General features: G+C 35.0%; 1 protein-coding gene across 6 annotated transcripts in view; it reads right to left on the bottom strand.

The window, feature by feature from the left end:
• Window positions 1-18388, bottom strand: part of LOC128734686 (dystrophin, isoforms A/C/F/G/H) — a 167860-nt gene that overhangs the window by 15102 nt on the left and 134370 nt on the right. The gene's annotated exons all lie outside the window — the stretch shown is intronic.

The following is an 18388-nucleotide window of genomic DNA, read 5'->3' as shown; positions in this document are numbered from 1 at the left end:
CGTATGACGGCAATCCTGCAATTAGGCCGTATGAATAAAACAGTTTACTTTGCTTTTCCCGTTTAAATTGTACGAGAGCATTTGCTCTAACTCTTTTATTCATATGGCCATATGGCCATTAGAGTGTCCCAAAATAGCACTATGTCAGAAAACCCGGGGGCTCACCCCTCAAATGATAGCTAAGGGTGTCACAACAAAACTTTTATATGGCGTCAACATTGGTTGACGCGATTTAGGGGTCGCACATTTGAGTTTTATGAAAAAATGGCATTTTTCAGGAGTAAATTCAAAAAAATATTTTTAGAAATATTAAAATAGATGAAACCAGGTACTTAACTATTTTTTCACAATCATTAAGATCTGATACATTCATAAAAAAGTTATGTTGACATATCTGGAGTCATATTTGGTTACAATAATTTATTGAATTTGGCAAAATTTTGAAATTTTCGAAATTACATTTAAATAAACGTCAAAAAAGGGTATCGAACAGTATCTCAGAGCAGCGTAGCTATACTGTATAGACGGGAAATTTTATGACGAACAACTTTGCCGAAGAAAGTATGGACGTATGTTCAAATCTCGCTGAGATATTTACGATTTTATGAAGGCGGAACAAAACACATTTCTGTAATTTTCAAATTTTAGCAGTGTTATGTGAAAGAGGCAAATGACAAAACTTGAACTATTTATTCTAAACGTCATGTACGTTTTTGATAAGAGAAAATATGGCACCTACCATAGAATTTGTCACCATTTTAGCTCAAGAATCGCTTTTCAAAAGGGCATATTTAATTTATTAGATACTATGATTGAAAAATCGTATCTCAGAAACTATGTTTGCTCAAAAATTACGTCTAAGCGTGAGTTGTAGGAAAACATGAAAAAATAAACACTGATTTTTTTTACCAGTTTTGTACAATCAGTAGATATCAGCAAGATATATTCGGACAAATTTGCAAGGTAAAATTTTCTGTAGTTGATAATAATTTCATAGCTTGGTGACCTTACATGGATAGCATAAGAAAAGGGCACGTTTAAAATAAATAAAACTAAATATATTAAATTTTTTTTCCAATTATCTTGAATACGGCTACATTTAGAAATCTAATTATTATTTTGAACATTGTGTTGACGAGCATAATACAGTTGTTACATAAGAAGTTGTTCTTCAAATTCAAATTACATATATGTATAACGAGAAAAATCTCAAGTTGCCAAATATTCATGAAAGTCATTATTCTACAAAATCCTTTGACAAATATTGCACCATTTCTGAAAAAGTCTCAAGATGCATCAAATCATTACTATTTTCCCAAAACAAAAATAACAAGTTTCGAAGTTACCATTTCCTGTATATCTTAATTTTACATTTTTTCTAACTTTAGAACATAGTGAAATTTTTCTTCAGTGTTTATTTTTTATGTTTAAAAATCAATTTTCTACAACTCACGCTTAGACATCATTTTTGAGCAAACCTTTTTTTGCAAGATACGATTTTTCAAACATAGTACCTAATAAATTAAATATGCCCTTTTGAAAAGCGATTCTTGAGCTAAAATGGTGACAAATTCTATGGTAGGTGCCATATTTCTTATCAAAAACGTACATGACGTTTAGAATAAATAGTTCAAGTTTTGTCATTTGCCTCTTTCACATAACACTGCTAAAATTTGAAAATTACAGAAATGTGTTTTGTTCCGCCTTCATAAAATCGTAAATATCTCAGCGAGATTTGAACATACGTCCATACTTTCTTCGGCAAAGTTGTTCGTCATAAAATTTCCCGTCTATACAGTATAGCTACGCTGCTCTGACACACTGTTCAATACCCTCTTTTGACGTTTATTTAAATGAAATTTTGAAAATTTCAAAATTTTTCCAAATTCAATAAATTACTGTAACCAAATATGACTCCAGACATGCCATCATAACTTTTTAATGAATGTATCAGATCTCAATCATTGTGAAAAAAATAGTTATGTACCTTGTTTAATCTACTTTAATATTTCTAAAAATATTTTTTTGAATTTACTCCTGAAAAATGCCATTTTTTCATAAAACTCAAATGTGCGACCCCTAAATCGCGTCAACCAATGTTGACGCCATATAAAAGTTTTGTTGTGACACCCTAAGCTATCATTTGAGGGGTGAGCCCCCGGGTTTTCTGACATAGTGCTATTTTGGGACACTCTAATGGCCATATTGTCTTGCAATTGGTTGCAAAGTATGTCGAATAAAAACTGAAGACAAAGTTGCGAAAGCGGAGTTTGCTTTGACACTGTTGGTCGATTATAAGAATTATTAATTAGTCGCACAATGCGAATGTGACGCTACTTGTACCAATAATTTATTTATTACGTTTTGCTTTTCTACTATATGAAAATATAGTATAAAGGTATAGGAATTACTCGAAAAACCGAAAATCGAAAGAAAGCCTAGCAGGACGAGTCTGTGTGTGTGTGTTTGTGTGTGTGTGTGTGTGTGTGTGTGTGTGTGTGTGTGTGTGTGTGTGTGTGTGTGTGTGTGTGTGTGTGTGTGTGTGTGTGTGTGTGTGTGTGTGTGTGTGTGTGTGTGTGTGTGTGTGTGTGTGTGTGTGTGTGTGTGTGTGTGTGTAACGCTTTTGATTGAGCCAACATTTCTCGGAGATGGCTGGACCGATTTCAATGATCTTAGTGTCAAATGAAAGGTCTAGGTGTCCCATTGTTCGCTATTTAATTTCATACTGATCGGACTTTTAGTTTAAAAGTTATGTATAAAAATACGAAAAATATGGGACTTCATTATCTCGTAGGTCCCTTAACCGATTTGAACAAAATTGATTGCATATTAAAGGGGAGTCTTTCAGAACCTTAAATTCAAGATTTCATGACGAATGGGCTTGTAGTTTGAAAGTTACATAAAGAAATGTAAAAAAATAGTATTTAAAACATATTTATGTAACATATAAGCATTAATTCAAAGGGAAACATCCTACAATTTATTATCATTTGAAAGTTACTGTTGAGATCTATCAAACGAAAGCAAGTTACTGAAAATCGGACGATTTATTTAAAAGTTATTCAACAATTTATGTTATTTAACACTTAAGCGCCGTATATTAAATCGATCAAATGTATGAAATCAAAATAAATGAATCAAGGGTCGATTGTATTCAATGTATGTGTATGTATGCATGCATGCGTGTTTGTATGTATGTATGTATGTATGTATGTATGTATGTATGTATGTATGCGTGTATGTATGTATATGCGATTTGCAATTTTAAAATTTGCATAGAAATACAAGAAGAGTGAGAAACATTTCAATTGTCATTTTCTTTACTTGCTGTTACTCGCAATCGGACGAGCAAAGCAAAAAGCGAAGAAAAGTATTTGATTCAAGCATGGAGGTATAATGGTGTATAGGATTGAAAATACTAATGAGTTGATTTTCCCGAATAAATTTATACCAATTTCAAACAAATTTTGCGCATCAATAGATGCTTTTCCAATCAATAGGTGCTAGAGCTTAGAAATTTTATATGAAAAAGAGGAAGAAAAGGTTACTAATAATTCTGTAAGATTTGTTTTCGCTAGTGACACTTTAAAAGATAATAGTCATGTATCATGCATCATGTTTAAATAAATAAATGAATATGAGTCCACTAATAACAGCAAAAATAACAAGCGCCGGAAATAATATTGATCATATTTCCCATCATCAAGCATGTTTATGGCGCCGCTTTTGTTTATTTGATCTCATCGTTTCCTAAAACATCTAACGTATAAACGATACGATCAAGCTAATGACTATTTTTTCATTAAAGTTTATTCAAAAGAAGCTCAAGTTTTGATTTGTATGCAAAAATAATTAACTGAAAGAGCGCCAACTAAGAAAAAAGTCCAATTTCTCTTTTTCGTTTTTCATATATAATGCTCTACTCAGTTATTTTTTCAAATTCAGTTTTTTTGGATATGGATTTTGAAAAATAAGGAACGGATATTTAAAAAATAGTCAAGTTAATTCCTGAGAAATTAAAAAATTATTATTGCGGCAGTAGAAAGGCTAGGTCACACCGCTAGGTGGATTAATTCGGGTTTTTTGGTTTTAAAACGGGGCAAGAAGCGAAGGACATTTTGATAAATGTGACAAATTCAAATGGTTATCCGACAGGATCAAACGACAATGAATACATTAATACATTACGTCAACATAACATAATATATACTTATTAAATTAATGTAATATAAATGTAATATTAGGTATCAGTAATTCAGTGTGGGCGAATCCTACATACTCGAGTAAGAAAGACTAATTGACATTCGAAAAATTGAGGTAAATGGATTAAAAACTATGATCATTGCTTTCGTAATCGATGACTTAAAACAACTTGTTGGTTACAAATATTATATCGCAACAAACCTCTTCAGTGCGTAGTACGCCTACAACCTGCAGTAACATTTGCTCGGCTTCATTGTTCGGTTGGTTGATGCTAGCGTCAATATCGTCCACTAAAGTAATATCGGCTTCGACATACTCAATGTCGGTATCGGACTCTGAACACGAGGATTTGGCAGCTGATTCTTCTGTATTTTGTTTCAAATAGTAACTCACATTGTCCTGTTCTGCGACGCCACACAACGCTTCATTTGGTTTGTAATCAACAATTTCTTTTGAGCTTTCCGATGATATAAGGCGCATTGTTAAATTTCACTACTGTCAAACTCAGATTGTGTAATATTTCTTGTTGTTCATGCTTAGAATACAAGTTCGTTTACTGTCACAATCACTTAAACTCTTCAACTGGATCTTGCGAAATTAAATGCAAATCAATTCGATTGTTTGAAAAATTCATTGTCATTAGATTTGAAACGCATTTGTTAGTTTGTTAAATTTGTTTTTATCATAACATAGCTAGATAGATGCATAAAAAACAAAAATAAGATATGTTGGTCATAATAAATGTACATTCATGATAAAACTTACAAACATTGAAAAAGAGAATTTGCTCTAGGTAAATGATAGAAATTTTGCTAAATTTTTAACTTTTTACTACTGGGAAGAAAGAAGGTTACTCGAAAATTTTTTGAAGGTTGGATAAAATTTGTTTATTAATTTATCCCACGTGGGATTTGTTTATCCCACGGAACAAATATGATATATTTTTATTCAGCTGTCCCCATGGTTTATTTCACTGTGCGACACACTGAAGCTACTCCAAATACATAAATTAAGGTTAAGCTAGATCAGTTAAGGCTGTTCTAAAAAAATCTAATTTAAAAGTCCGACCGTCAACCTTTAAGACCTTACGATTTAATAATTTTAAAGGCGTTTAAGTTAGACCAATAATTCACAGTGTAACTTCTGGATTATCAACCTAAAAAACTCAGGACATCGGCTCTCGTCCATAGGTATATGATGCCTGAAACCGATCCACGCGTGAGAGTCGAAAATATTTTTTTTTTAAACATTTTGTAAGAGTTATAACTGTTGTGTTTTGTCCGCGATTATATCTTGTGATTGTGGTGCTCTTACGTTAGCATGAAAGTTCAATAAAGTTATCAGCCTAACTTATATTGAAGATTTGTTATCAAAGCAAACATTCATAACAACAAAATGTTCCAAGCATGAGATTCAATGAGAATATTCTACAAGATCATATTTCAATATTCTCATAATGATTATTACGTGATCTCATCTATTTCCTGAAGGCAGAAGATTTACAGGCTCGCCTTAGCAGTATTTTACGATCGACATAGATCTAACGCACCTATATAAACAGCGACCAAATGCGTTTATACTGAAACTTCAAACTCCAAACTTGATATTCACAATTTAGCAGTAAAAATCAGTTTGTACAAATAATTTTTTATTGTATACAATGGATGTGGAATCATTAATCATTAAGCATTATCCTTTAGAACAGCGTTTCCCAAATGGGGGTGTGCGAACCCCCAGAGGTTTGCCAAAAATTTAGTTCGCTGTAGAATAGTATATTCCGCCAGGGGGTTGGGAACCGCTGCTCCAGAAAAAACGGTATTGTATTTTCGAGTTCATTAAGTTCTTGCAACACTTGGAGAGAGTGGTTACGGGAACCATTGTGCAAATACATATTTAAAATGCGTATTTGTCTAGGATAATTACCAATTTCTGGTTCTTAATATACCTTTTCTTCCGAAATTTTCACAAGGCCTTGAATGTTTATTATGATGAATATTACTGTATGCTGTAGGCACCGTAGGCTAAGAAAAATTCACTTTTTCCTAATCGAAATACTGTGATTATTTAAGTGGTGACCCTCATTAATGAATATTAAATATTCAAATTTTGAACTAGCAAACTAATTGGCTTAAACACCGTTCGGTTCAGGTTGTCATAATGATTATTACGTGATCTCATCTATTTCCTGAAGGTAGAAGATTTCCAGGCTCGCCTTAGCAGTATTCTATGATCGACATAGATCTAGCGCACCTATATAAACAGCGACCAAATGCGTTTATACTTTAAATCTGCTTTAGCAAAACGAAACATATTGGGATAGCTTAGTGAATGCAGTGTGAATTAAGCAAACAAAATTGTGCATTCAGTAGCGAAGTGAGACATCTTTTTACAAACGACGTGACGTGCCAAGGCAAGGCTTTTCACGTTTCTTTTACCTCTCATTTTGTACACTGGAAACATAACTTATTTTTTTCACGATGTATGAAACCTTTTGTTCTGAACGAATAGTAACTCTAGCGAATTTTTCACGGACACCGGAAAATTGCCATTTGATATGCAACAAGCGAATTTATGCTCTTGTCATTGATATTTTTATATTAATAAAATATGGAACACAATGAATACAAAAAATTATTTCATACCATTGAATAATATTTTAATAAAGGAATAAGTGCTAATGAACAACACTGTTATTATTAAGTATCAACCAACGGCAATTATAAATCACATTTCGTAATTAGCAAACAGGCATTAAAAGTCAATCTGCGGGTTAACCAACACGGTTGGCATACTTTTAATGCTGTGTGCACATTTACTATTGAAAATATCGCGTCAGTAAATTTAATTTATTATTTATACAAAAAATATGTACAATTGACCTGATACTGTTTTGCGAATGTATTTAACCCTTTTCTTTGCATGGTCGTTTGATGTTTTTAAGTACCACACAAAACAAAAAAGGCTTACAAAATAGCGTTTTGTCTACGTTTTGTTTTGTGTACACAAATTAGATAATTGTGTACTTATTTTTACAGCTTTATTTATGATATACATGTGTTTTTTTATAAAGATTCAATATTGTTTTTTTTAACATTAAATGTTCTACTTGCATTTATTTTTTTTACAACTGTGTTTAGGAAACGTCAGATAATTAATTTTCGATATTATTTTTTGTATGAAACAAGTAATACAGTCTTTAAATTTTTATTTTTAAAACCCTCGCGGTTCGATTAATTTACGAATAAAACGGCAAGTATGCACACTAGCTTGCTGCGCATTTGATTGTTTTCAATGAAAGCCACATGGACACATGCGTTGGTCATAATTTTGCTATAATCAGCAATCCTTTCGAACTACATATTTGCTTAAGTACTGTAGCAGATGCCTTCTTTGAGAATTGTCACATTTTTTATTTCTTCACACATTCACAAGCAGAAATATGAGAGATGAATTGGTCTCGAAATTCATAACATATTTGCAGGGATTTGTTGCATCCACACAAATGAGTAATAATCTTCGCACTTCACCGGCTTACGGTTTTAACAGGCGCCTGTCCACGAGCTGCAGACGACGTGATGTATTATCGCGACAATATTCAAATATGTACTAAATATGCCACGCTCTAAGCATATACAGAGCTTGCTGTGTATTACTTCCCCCAGTGTTGTTTTTTTATAAAGCAATGCAAAACATGGAAATCATTCTCTGGCCTGTCGATGTTGCTCTGCTTATTTGGTATTCATTCTCGTATCTCACTCTCTTGTTTGAATGTGCAAAGCACTAAAAACGCTAGACTGGGTTTTTGGTATGGTATTAACATGCCGGCTTGCTTTCCGGCGAGTAACTACAGGGTGTATAAATAACGAAATAGTTTCATCAGACAGATTTATTTGCACCTCCTATCTCCGCATTTCTATTAATGCAGAACGAATTTGAGAAGTTTCATAGAAAATACCGAAAAAGTTAAATGTTCGTATTGACACCGATCATGAAAAACCTAGATTAATCCCCCTAGCGGTGTGACCTGTCCTTTTTACTGCAATGATTATATTTTTATTTTTCAGTAAGGTCATTACAAATATTTTATTAAGTTTTTGTCCTTCCGATGTTGGGTAAATGAAGTTTTTTAAACAAATAAAAATTTTTACTTAAAGCTTAATTGTGAAAACCAAATCTATTCATGCTTTTCATATACATATACGTATATGTACCTGAGTTTTTTTTACCAAAATAGAAGATATACTCAATTAAGAAAATAGCCAAGCAACTCATTTCGTAATTAACGAAACCAAATGAGCATGAACATTTCTTATCTAATTGCATAGGTTCATGTTCGTTTGGTTTAGTTAAATTCATTTTTGGCTATTACATTGCACAGCGGGCAAAATCGCCCGAAATAATGGGATTTGCCGCTGTTTTAGAGGGATAAAAAGTGACATTTCTTATTGAAAAGTGGTAAGAAATCAATTGGCAACGCGCAGAAATGACGAGAAGTTGCCCGTTTTAACCATTAGCCCATATTCTTTAATTATTTTCGAGGAATCCTTTACAATCTAATTTGAGATTCTATGGTAAGGAAAGTAGAAGATTGTTAAGAAAAGAGGATATGAAAAAAAAATCAATGTTATTTCAGCTAGGGGTCTGATTTGTTCCATTTTACTGAAGAATTTTGCACTAGTCAAAATAAAAATTTGATACTTTTACCATGCGATTCTCAAGAAAGCATTTCAGTTCTTCAGGTTGGAAAGGTCGGTAGATCGAACGATGATCAAATTTTTCACTAAAGTGTCTAAGGGAACGCTTCGCCTTATTTTATAGATAGAGCTATATAGAGGTATTTTAGAATACCTCTTTCTGAGTCAATGTGGTTTTTTTCTTACATCCTTTGCTTTTTTACGATAGAACCTTAAATTGTATATACGCGAGTTTGTAAATAATACTTCCACAACAATTAAAGAATAGGTGTTAATGATGCAAAACAGGATAACGTGGTGGAAGGTAATATCAGTACCTTCCGCAGGAACAAACGAGAATCTATTATAGACGTGACATTCTGTAGCCCAGCGCTAGCAGCAATATTAAACTAGAAAATGTGCTAGGAATACCATAATAGCGACCACCAAGCAATCCGTTCAGACCAACCCCCGGGCATCTACTATGTTTCCTGAAACCGCCACAAAATGAGGTGGCGCTACAGGCGTTTTGCTTTTAAAACGCAACATTCACACGGCAGTGAAGTGATGCGATCAAGCCAACAAAACATAATCACGTAGAAGTGAAGAATTTTACTTGAATCTCAATAACAATTCATCGATAAAAATAATTTACTTTCAACTAACAGAAAACGTCGCCTTTAGGACAAGAAATAAATGATAATGTAGCGAAAATTACGTCTGGCGCTGCAGAAATATCGTGTGAATCGCTCTTTTACACGCACACTAGTGATCCAATACGTATAAAAGTGATCCAGTGATCCAGCTATGTTGGCTTTACCCGTTTTGTTCGCAAACGTCAAAGTTGCCACCGGGGTGGTTCAGACAGTTGCGGAACCGCGCAGAAGATCAAATTAAATAAAATCAAAGCCCACAAAGGGTTACGATGATGCGGTCGAGGGCGTGCGACATTACCATGACGAGGAAGCGGAAGCGAATGTATAGACGCCAACCAGTAGTGCGAAGAACTGACTTCTCTTCGAGCGAGCTGTTTAAGAACAAAAGAGATAATGCAAAGAGCTAGCACCGAAGTTGGAATAGAAGTTCGTAGATATGAACTGCGGGAAACTAGAGCTGCGTTCAAGGCCGTAATCAGATAAAGCAAGGCACACTGCACAGAACAGAAGTGGAAGTAGAAATCCAAACACGTACATGCTACTTTCTACAGATACTAGCGAACCTGGCGGTAGCGAGTCACTTATTTCCACGAAAATACACGAACGCATACGAATGCACACGAAAGCATGTGAAAGCTGCTATGCGATTGGCAACGAGCGTTCTGCTTATATTGCTGTTATTCGCTTCTATGTTCTATGCGAAAACCTTCCCAAAAAAATAAAAACAAAAAAGACTGTTACCAGTTTTGATCGCCGAATCGTACGGACTTCCACTTCTGTTCTGTGCACACTGTTTCGAGACGTCGGGTCATGAAGCTAACGAAAATACGTGGGGTGATGTCTATAGAATCGCAATGAGCAAAATGAGAGGTCCCACTACTTCTCCTGAAACATGTCCGAGGAGGTTGCAGGTAATTACCGAAGAACTTCGCGCTAAAAACTAAGAATTGGTTGACATATCCGGAAATTAAAATTAGCTAAGAAGGCTTCCCGTCAAGGCTCCTGCATTCGACGGGATGCCCAACGTGACTCTAAAGACAGCACTCCAAGCCAATCCGGACCTCTTTAGGACGACGCTTTAGAAATGCCTATCCGATGGATATTTTCCATGCTAGTGGAAGAGGCAAAAATTGGTTCTGTTTCGAAAACTAGAATAGGTTACATTTGATGCAGCTTCCTACAGACGAATATGCCTACTAGATTTCTAGGAAAAGTGTAGAGAAAGTTCGATGCCGCATGGTTCCCAGATGCAGACGGCTAAGCCACATGACCTTGGTAGCAGGTAAGTATAATAAATGTTATTTTAATTATTTGTTTCGTTTTAGCTCATCAAACACTTTCTACTGTACAATTAAAACTTTAGCCGTAACAAGTTTATAATGCACATGGATATCACAGGAAAAATTAAAATAATTATTGGATATTAGATGCACCGATGGAAAGTCAAATAACGCAATTCTCGGGCACTTTTTCATTTCGACGTATCTAACAATGAGAGATTCTCTTCGTATCTCCTCTCTTCCGCTTTTAAAAGCAAAACTAAAGCATTGAAAAGAAAACTTTCAAAACATTTAGTTAGCTAGTGAATCGGCAACCGATTCGTGCAAAGCTGATGCACTCAAATGCATTAGTATCGCCGTAAAAAGCGCAAGAGAGGGGACACGAAGAGAATCTCTCATTGACAGATACGTCGAAATGAATAAGCACCCGAGAACTATATTTTTCACTCGAAAGACTGCTGGTGAGATTTTTCTATTTTTGCTTATATTTTATTGCCTATTTTTTTTATTGTTTATATCAAAAGAATAACATTTTTAGCATATATGTTTGAAGCCGTTTCGATGAATTCCAAAAAATGACAAAGTTACAGTTATTTGTACCGCGCATGTCTGGAACGATTGCACAGCGCATAAAAACTTCAATGCCGTTTTTCTCAGAACCAGGTTTTCAAAGTTGGTACCATAAATATCTCAAGAACGGCGCAAGCGATTCTCTAGCTACTTTTTTTGTTTCAAAGCTTTTTTTGATATTGCAATTTATGTATTTTTAGAAACGTTTAAAGTTAATTTTTAGGCTAAAAAACTGACTTTTATCTTTGAAAGTCTATTATTTTGTTATGCGTTAGTATTTCAAAAAAGGATGGGTCAAAGACAAGATAATTTTATGTACTTTCATGTCGTTTTGGAATTTTTCATTTCGGATAAACCCCCGAGCGCCAATCCATGGTACCGCAATTCATGTTTTTTTCGAATGATCATATTCAAGGAGCCGTAGGGGAGGGAGGAGGAGGGTCCGATATGTAAACAATACTGTACAATCAGTATAAAATACAATGTTTAGAATGCAAAACACCCGAATCGATTCATCTTCCGCGTTATCGAGAAAAAAATATTTGAAATAAGGTCAAAAATTTTGTGAAAATAGTACTACCGTGAACGCGGGTAATTCCGATCAGCTCCTAATTCCGATCACTCAACTAAAGTAGTCGGTTTTTAGAAGATTGAATCAAGAACCACAGTTTATGGGAATCCTCATGATCAAAGCTTGCCCTTGAGCTATGAATTTTAATTCAATCTTTTAAAGATCGGCTACTTTAGTTGAGTGATCGGAATTACCTGCGTTCACGGTATGCCCCCATAAACGAATGGAGGGCTAGAGGAAGGACGTGTGTGATTTGCCTGAATCACCTGGGAGCTCCTCCTCCTAAAGACCCGATAGCAGTTTAACACGCCCTTCCCCTTTTTCCCCATCACGCAAGTTCAGTTTGCACATCGTTGATCAAGTAACCGGATGTTTATGTTGGAATGGATTCTTATCTATCCGTGGAATGTGCTTAAGTGCCTCTGCTTACGAGTCTGCTAATGAGGGGGTCCTGTAGCCGTAAGATTACCGAGTCTGCCGTGATAAGCAAGTGGTCGTGTGTTCGAATCTTAGTAGAATCAGGCCATTCGATGGTAGGTGACTTTAGCATGGGTTTACTCTCAGGCCCCTCCACATCTTTCCTACTGCATTCTGCATTTACTAACAATGAAAGCCTCTAGCCAGAGCAAGTTATACTAGCAAGTGGTACTTGCTGGAGGTGCGAATGAAGCCTCTTGTTCAAGGGCGAATTATAACGTGTGCCACTACCTGGGTTCTAGAGCGAGATTGGTAATGCAAAGGAAATAAGGAACACATACACATATACACGCTCCCTCACTTTGTGCTGAAATCTGCTTTCCCGACCATGAAGCCTGTAGCCGGGGCTGGTTATAAGAATGATACTTGCCCGAGGTGCGAATGAAGTCTCTTGTCCAACGACAAATTATAACTTGTCAACGCACTTCCTGGCTCTAAAGCTAGATTGGTTGAAAAGTAGAATGAAGAGTAGAAGGAAAAAAGGGGGTGAAAAACACCGACACTTTAAGCACGGAAAATAAGCAGTTCACTCACTCTATAGTGATACTGCAAAAATAACGAAATGCGGAACAACACCTGGGTAGAATGGCCCAAGCTATTAATTGTTTAAAAACGCGGAAACTATTTGGTGAAATTATGAATGCGCATTTTATTTTGGTGTAAAATAAGCTAATTCATAATTGTGTAGCATGTAAAAGCATCAAACATAGCCACATTCAATAAAATCAAGCGATTATCCGCGATCTCATTCCACATGTAAGAAATCACGGTTTTCTCTTATGCTTTTACCACTAGTCGGTATGCAAATTTCAAAATAAATACGGTCTATCTAATTGACATACTGTCATACTCGATGATTCATCACAAAAACGGCATTAACTAGGCATGTTTTTCACATTAATTGCAAAAAACTTCAAAATACAAAACAGGGGTAGAATGCATCACAGCGGGATCGAACAGATATAAAATATTTTTAATTTGAAGTACATCTTTTGTTTCGGATTATTTATTAAAAATGTAGCAATATTATGTATTGTATAGGACTTAGAATTTGCCTTAAAACATTGTTTAACTTACAACATTTAACTTACAATATTTCATCACTCATCAGTTGGAGAAAAGTAGATGATTAAATTTTAATGCCAATTATGTTGAGATATGAACCCATTATATCCCAGCAAACAAGCGTATGTAACAAACGCTATAACGAACGCTTCCGCCATTTCGGCAGCCTAATTTTAGGAGTTTATACAACACGTGATTATATGTAAATTTGCTGGTTGCGTTTAACGCCTAACTGGGCAAACTTGGTGCGTTCTGCCCACGGGCTCTGGCGTTTTGCCCCACGTAATGATTTTGACTCTTGCCAAAAATCGTCAAAAATAACAAAAAATACTGGTTTTTGTGAGGAAATTTCACTAGGAGTAAGTGTAAAAACCCGATTTAATCCACCTAGTGGTGAAACAACCTTTGTTATACGGTCTTCTTCTACGTTAACGTTGCGTAGTGCGTTTATTTACATAATTTTTTTGGAAATTGAAAAAGTTTACAAAATTTGATCAAAATGGGAGCACTTATAAATTTTGATAGATCCTTTTTTCATGAAATTGCTGAGTAAGTATAAGTAAGTTGTTACTAATTTGAGTAAATGCAAGTAAAAGTAAGTTGTAAGAGGAAATATTATTATTTAACATATACATTGCGTAGTAAAGGTCTAGTTTAAAGGTTTTGAACTATGCATAATTTCCTGTAATCAATTTTTATAAACCTTCGGTTACTCACGCTGTTGTATTTTGTACAACACGTGTAGATTTTAGAATGCCATATTGTTATAAAGTTACAAATCGATATTTAACCAACGTATATTCTTCAATAAACTTGTTATGAACAAAATGCCATAATTATTCAATGCATTAATACTTTAAACTGTTGGCAAAATAGATCACCAAAAACTGACATCCCAGAAACGAAGCAATCAGAATGTGAGGTGTACCGCAATCGGCCCCAGCTGGAATTTTCTATCATTTCTCCATATGGAAAAATGGTGTCTGTATGCAACAAAACTATCAGCAAATGTAAAATGTTTTAAATGTATCCGTCTGTCGATAGTCGAGTAATTCGGGGACAGAATTAGGATATTTTTATAATCAAAGTTCTACAGTTCCTAAACAAGCAATCATAGAGGTATACTATATTCAGCAATGTTGTGTATTTTTACTATTTGTACAACATGAAAAAGTCATACAACAATTACAAAACGAGCTAAAATGGAAAAACTGATTTTACAAATTCGTATAAAATTAATAAGATTTGTCTCTCTTCGCTGAAGAGATAGAAGGTTACTGTCTTCAGCAAAGTTTCTTGTAATAATATGCTCTTAAACTTCACAGAACACATCAATGTGTTATGTGGAAACTGAAGAAAAATATTTGTTTTATTTCACTTTTAGGGGGATTAATTAAAAATTTAAATTCTACCAGACGATAGAGCTTGCAATTTCAAAAAACTCTTCCAAAGGTGCGATAAACCTAAAACCAGGTTTTCCTAGTCAAAACTCTAATGCGCACGTTTTTTGGTTTTGGGCTATTGTCTCCCGCGAGCAACCGTGTTACAAAAGTTGGCGCGAGTGTTCAAGGGTTAATATCTTTTGACCGGCAAAACCAATTCTTCCGAAATTTTGCAGATATATTTGCAGCAATAAAACTTCTAATTTGATGCCAAACTAATTTAAACTAGATAAATTATCTAAGATGAAATCATCGAAAATAATTGTAAATTTTAATGTGTTGTATACGATTGCTCATAACTTTTGAATTAAACGTCCAATCAAAAAACAAACCAATAGTGATCTATTAGGCTATATTACCTTTCAAATGAGAATAATAGCGCATAAATCGGTTCAGCAAACTCTGAGAAACAGGCGATCATTTGTACCTAGTCAAAACAGGTTTTTTAAAGCTAACTTTTAAACTACTTGTCCGTTTTCAATAAAACTTGGTAAAAAGCTTAGTAATAGCAAGAGCTTTCGTTTGGTACTAAAATCGTTAAAATTGGTTGCGTAGTTCCGGAGAAACGCGTGTCACGTAGTTTTCACATTTTTGCTTATAACTTTTAAACGAAACGTCGGACCGCAAAGCAATTCAATAGTGATATACTAGGCAATAATACCTTTCAAACAAAAGTAAAAGCGGTCAAATCGGTTCAGCCACCTTCGAGAAACAGGCGATAGAAAATGAGCTGCACACACACACATACACACATACACACACACAGACATTGCTCAGTTCGTCGAGCTCTATCGTTTGGTATATGTGATTCGGCCCTCCGGGCCTCGGATCAATTTCGTGTTTTTCGACCAATTTCTAAACCTTTGTTATATAGTATAACAAAGGTAAAAAGATCCCTAGAAGTTGAAAAACATGGAACAAACACGCCGTTGCTCTGCAAAATGATGTTTTGCTTAAGCGGTGCGTTCTGCACCACTTTACCCTACTTCTAAGCAATGTTGCAAATTTTCTTCGTGATGAATCGCTCATGAGCGATTTAAATCTCTACAATCGGTATCTGTCGCTTGTCCTATATGAATTAATTACACACGCAAATTCTCGCTCGGTATCTCTGTATCACACTCATTTTTCATCGCCTATTTGTCAACAAACCGAGAACGTATTTTACGATCAACCGTAAACAAGCGTATTTTTTGCCAAATTATAAAAAAAAATTGTTCGATCAAATATAAAACGTTTTCGAGTCACGTACGATAATTGATAATTATGAACTTGTCAAATCTCAACATATACTTGCGACGCCAGACGCAACCAGTAACTCAAGCGGCACACGCCATCCGGGGTGAGATTGTGCCAAAAACCAAAAATGTTTATTTGTGAAAATTTATTACATCTATAGAAACTAGTGACCTAAATTCAAAATGATGATGAACATAACATATTTATTCATAACTTAGAATGGAACACAGATAATATTAGCAAACTATTTAGCCTAAACAGGGCTTCAAAGTTCGCGATCAAAAATACTCGGAAATAACGCTTGTAAAAAATATCCCGCATAAACCAACACAAACAAGAAATCGCATCAACTTGCTATCTTGAAGGTATATGAACTAATCATTTACAATGTATTGAAAGGTTATTATGCGTTGGATAAGTTTTAATTACGAAAATAATATTTTTCGAAGCTTTGTACTTTTCGAGCTCCACGGGGGTGAGATTGTGCCAAACCATAATGAACAATCCAATTTGTGGATTTCACATACAAAACAAAAATACGTCAGTATACACCAGTACACTCACATTCTTTACTATTGAGCACAATATTTTGACAGAATAGATTGCATCATCCATTTTGGAGCAAACAGCATCATATGTCTGCTAAATAATATAAACCAATTTTTACTTTTTCTCTGGAAATTTCAGAAACTTTGAATAAACACTCTAATATAAGACGAATATATTATACCGTGTATAAACCGCCAGTTTTAAGGAGGGGGAGGGGGGTGGGATGTTCTGCGGCTGCGGGTTCTCGAACGAAGTAATGTAATGTAATGTTAAATGATCAAATAGGTATGCCCCCTTGGGATACACCCCTTCATATATCTCCCCTTTGTTAACCCTCGAAACGCTACTGGCTATATAAAGGCTGTCCATTGACTACGAACTCATTTTTAGTTATTTCAGACCTCCCCGGGTTATTTTCGTTCATATTTTTTGTTTGATGCGTTGTTTTTGGCCGACACCCTGCCCCTAATAGACCTCTTAGTTCATGGACGGCCCCATGTGAACTACTTTATACTGATATTTATGTGTATTGTTTATAAACATGCTAATGTTCACTGTTTAGATTTTTAGCCTAACTTTATCTTTTTGGCACAATGTCACCCCCTAGAAGGGGTGAGATTGTGCCAAAGTTCATGCACTTCCAGTAAAATAAGGTTTCATTGTAACTAAACCATCTCTACGGTAGTTGTTAATTGAACAATTTAGTATAATTTGACAGGTTTTAAATCAACTTAGTTCCTAAATTGTGTGTATACTGAGCTAAAGAACAAAAACATATGCAATGCTTTTTTGGCACAATCTCACCCCGGATGACGGTACAATTAAATGCAAACCTAGTGCAACAATAATATTATTAATTGGAGCCTCGAAGTATCGAAGCTGTGAAAAATAATATACTACTCTTTTTCTTGTGTGGGTAACGATGAAGGCTCTTATTGAAAATGTTGTCGGCCACTGTTAAAAATCAGATCCTACCGGCATGGCTGAAAAAATCGCTAATGCACAAGTATTAGTTTCAGCTTTGTGTAAAGCATTTAGGAAACAAGCAACGATTCGTGCTGCGAAAATATGACGTTCTGTCAGGGGCCTGGTTTTGATTAAAGACAAGGCGCTCATATTTATAGATTCGTAGTTAAGAATTAGATTCGTACAACTCCTATAGGAGTTCGTTGTAGGAGATCCCCGGGTTGGAACTGGATTATAATTCAGACCGATTAAAAGCCGATTCGCATATTCGGTTGTGTTCGGGGAGTGTACCGTATATAAAAAAGATAGAACAATAAGTAATTCTAAGATATTGTAGATAAAAGTTAGCTCTACAAATGTTCCATGCATATTTTTTTTTACATTAAATGCAAACCATTTTGGGTCGATTTGGTGTTAATAATAATTTCATGCTTCATCTGACGTGGTAGAAATCAGGTACACCTGTACTCGGGATTAAAAACGGCTCGCGATTGCCCACCTCCCACTAACAAATGGTATTGGTAATCAGCATTGGGTGGACTGACTGAAAACTTCGCTTTTTAATTTGGAAATTATGATAACCGATCATATCTAGGCTCGACATTCTTCAACTTAGTAAACGAAGGTACTCTAGATTAGGAGCGGCACCCGACAGCGTCTGACTTGAAGCGCGTGGCTGCAATAAGAAACGTGATGT

The sequence above is a fragment of the Sabethes cyaneus genome, chromosome 2, assembly GCF_943734655.1.
Source record: "Sabethes cyaneus chromosome 2, idSabCyanKW18_F2, whole genome shotgun sequence".
NCBI lineage: Eukaryota > Metazoa > Arthropoda > Insecta > Diptera > Culicidae > Sabethes > Sabethes cyaneus.
This window is presented reverse-complemented; position numbering and strand designations above follow the sequence as displayed.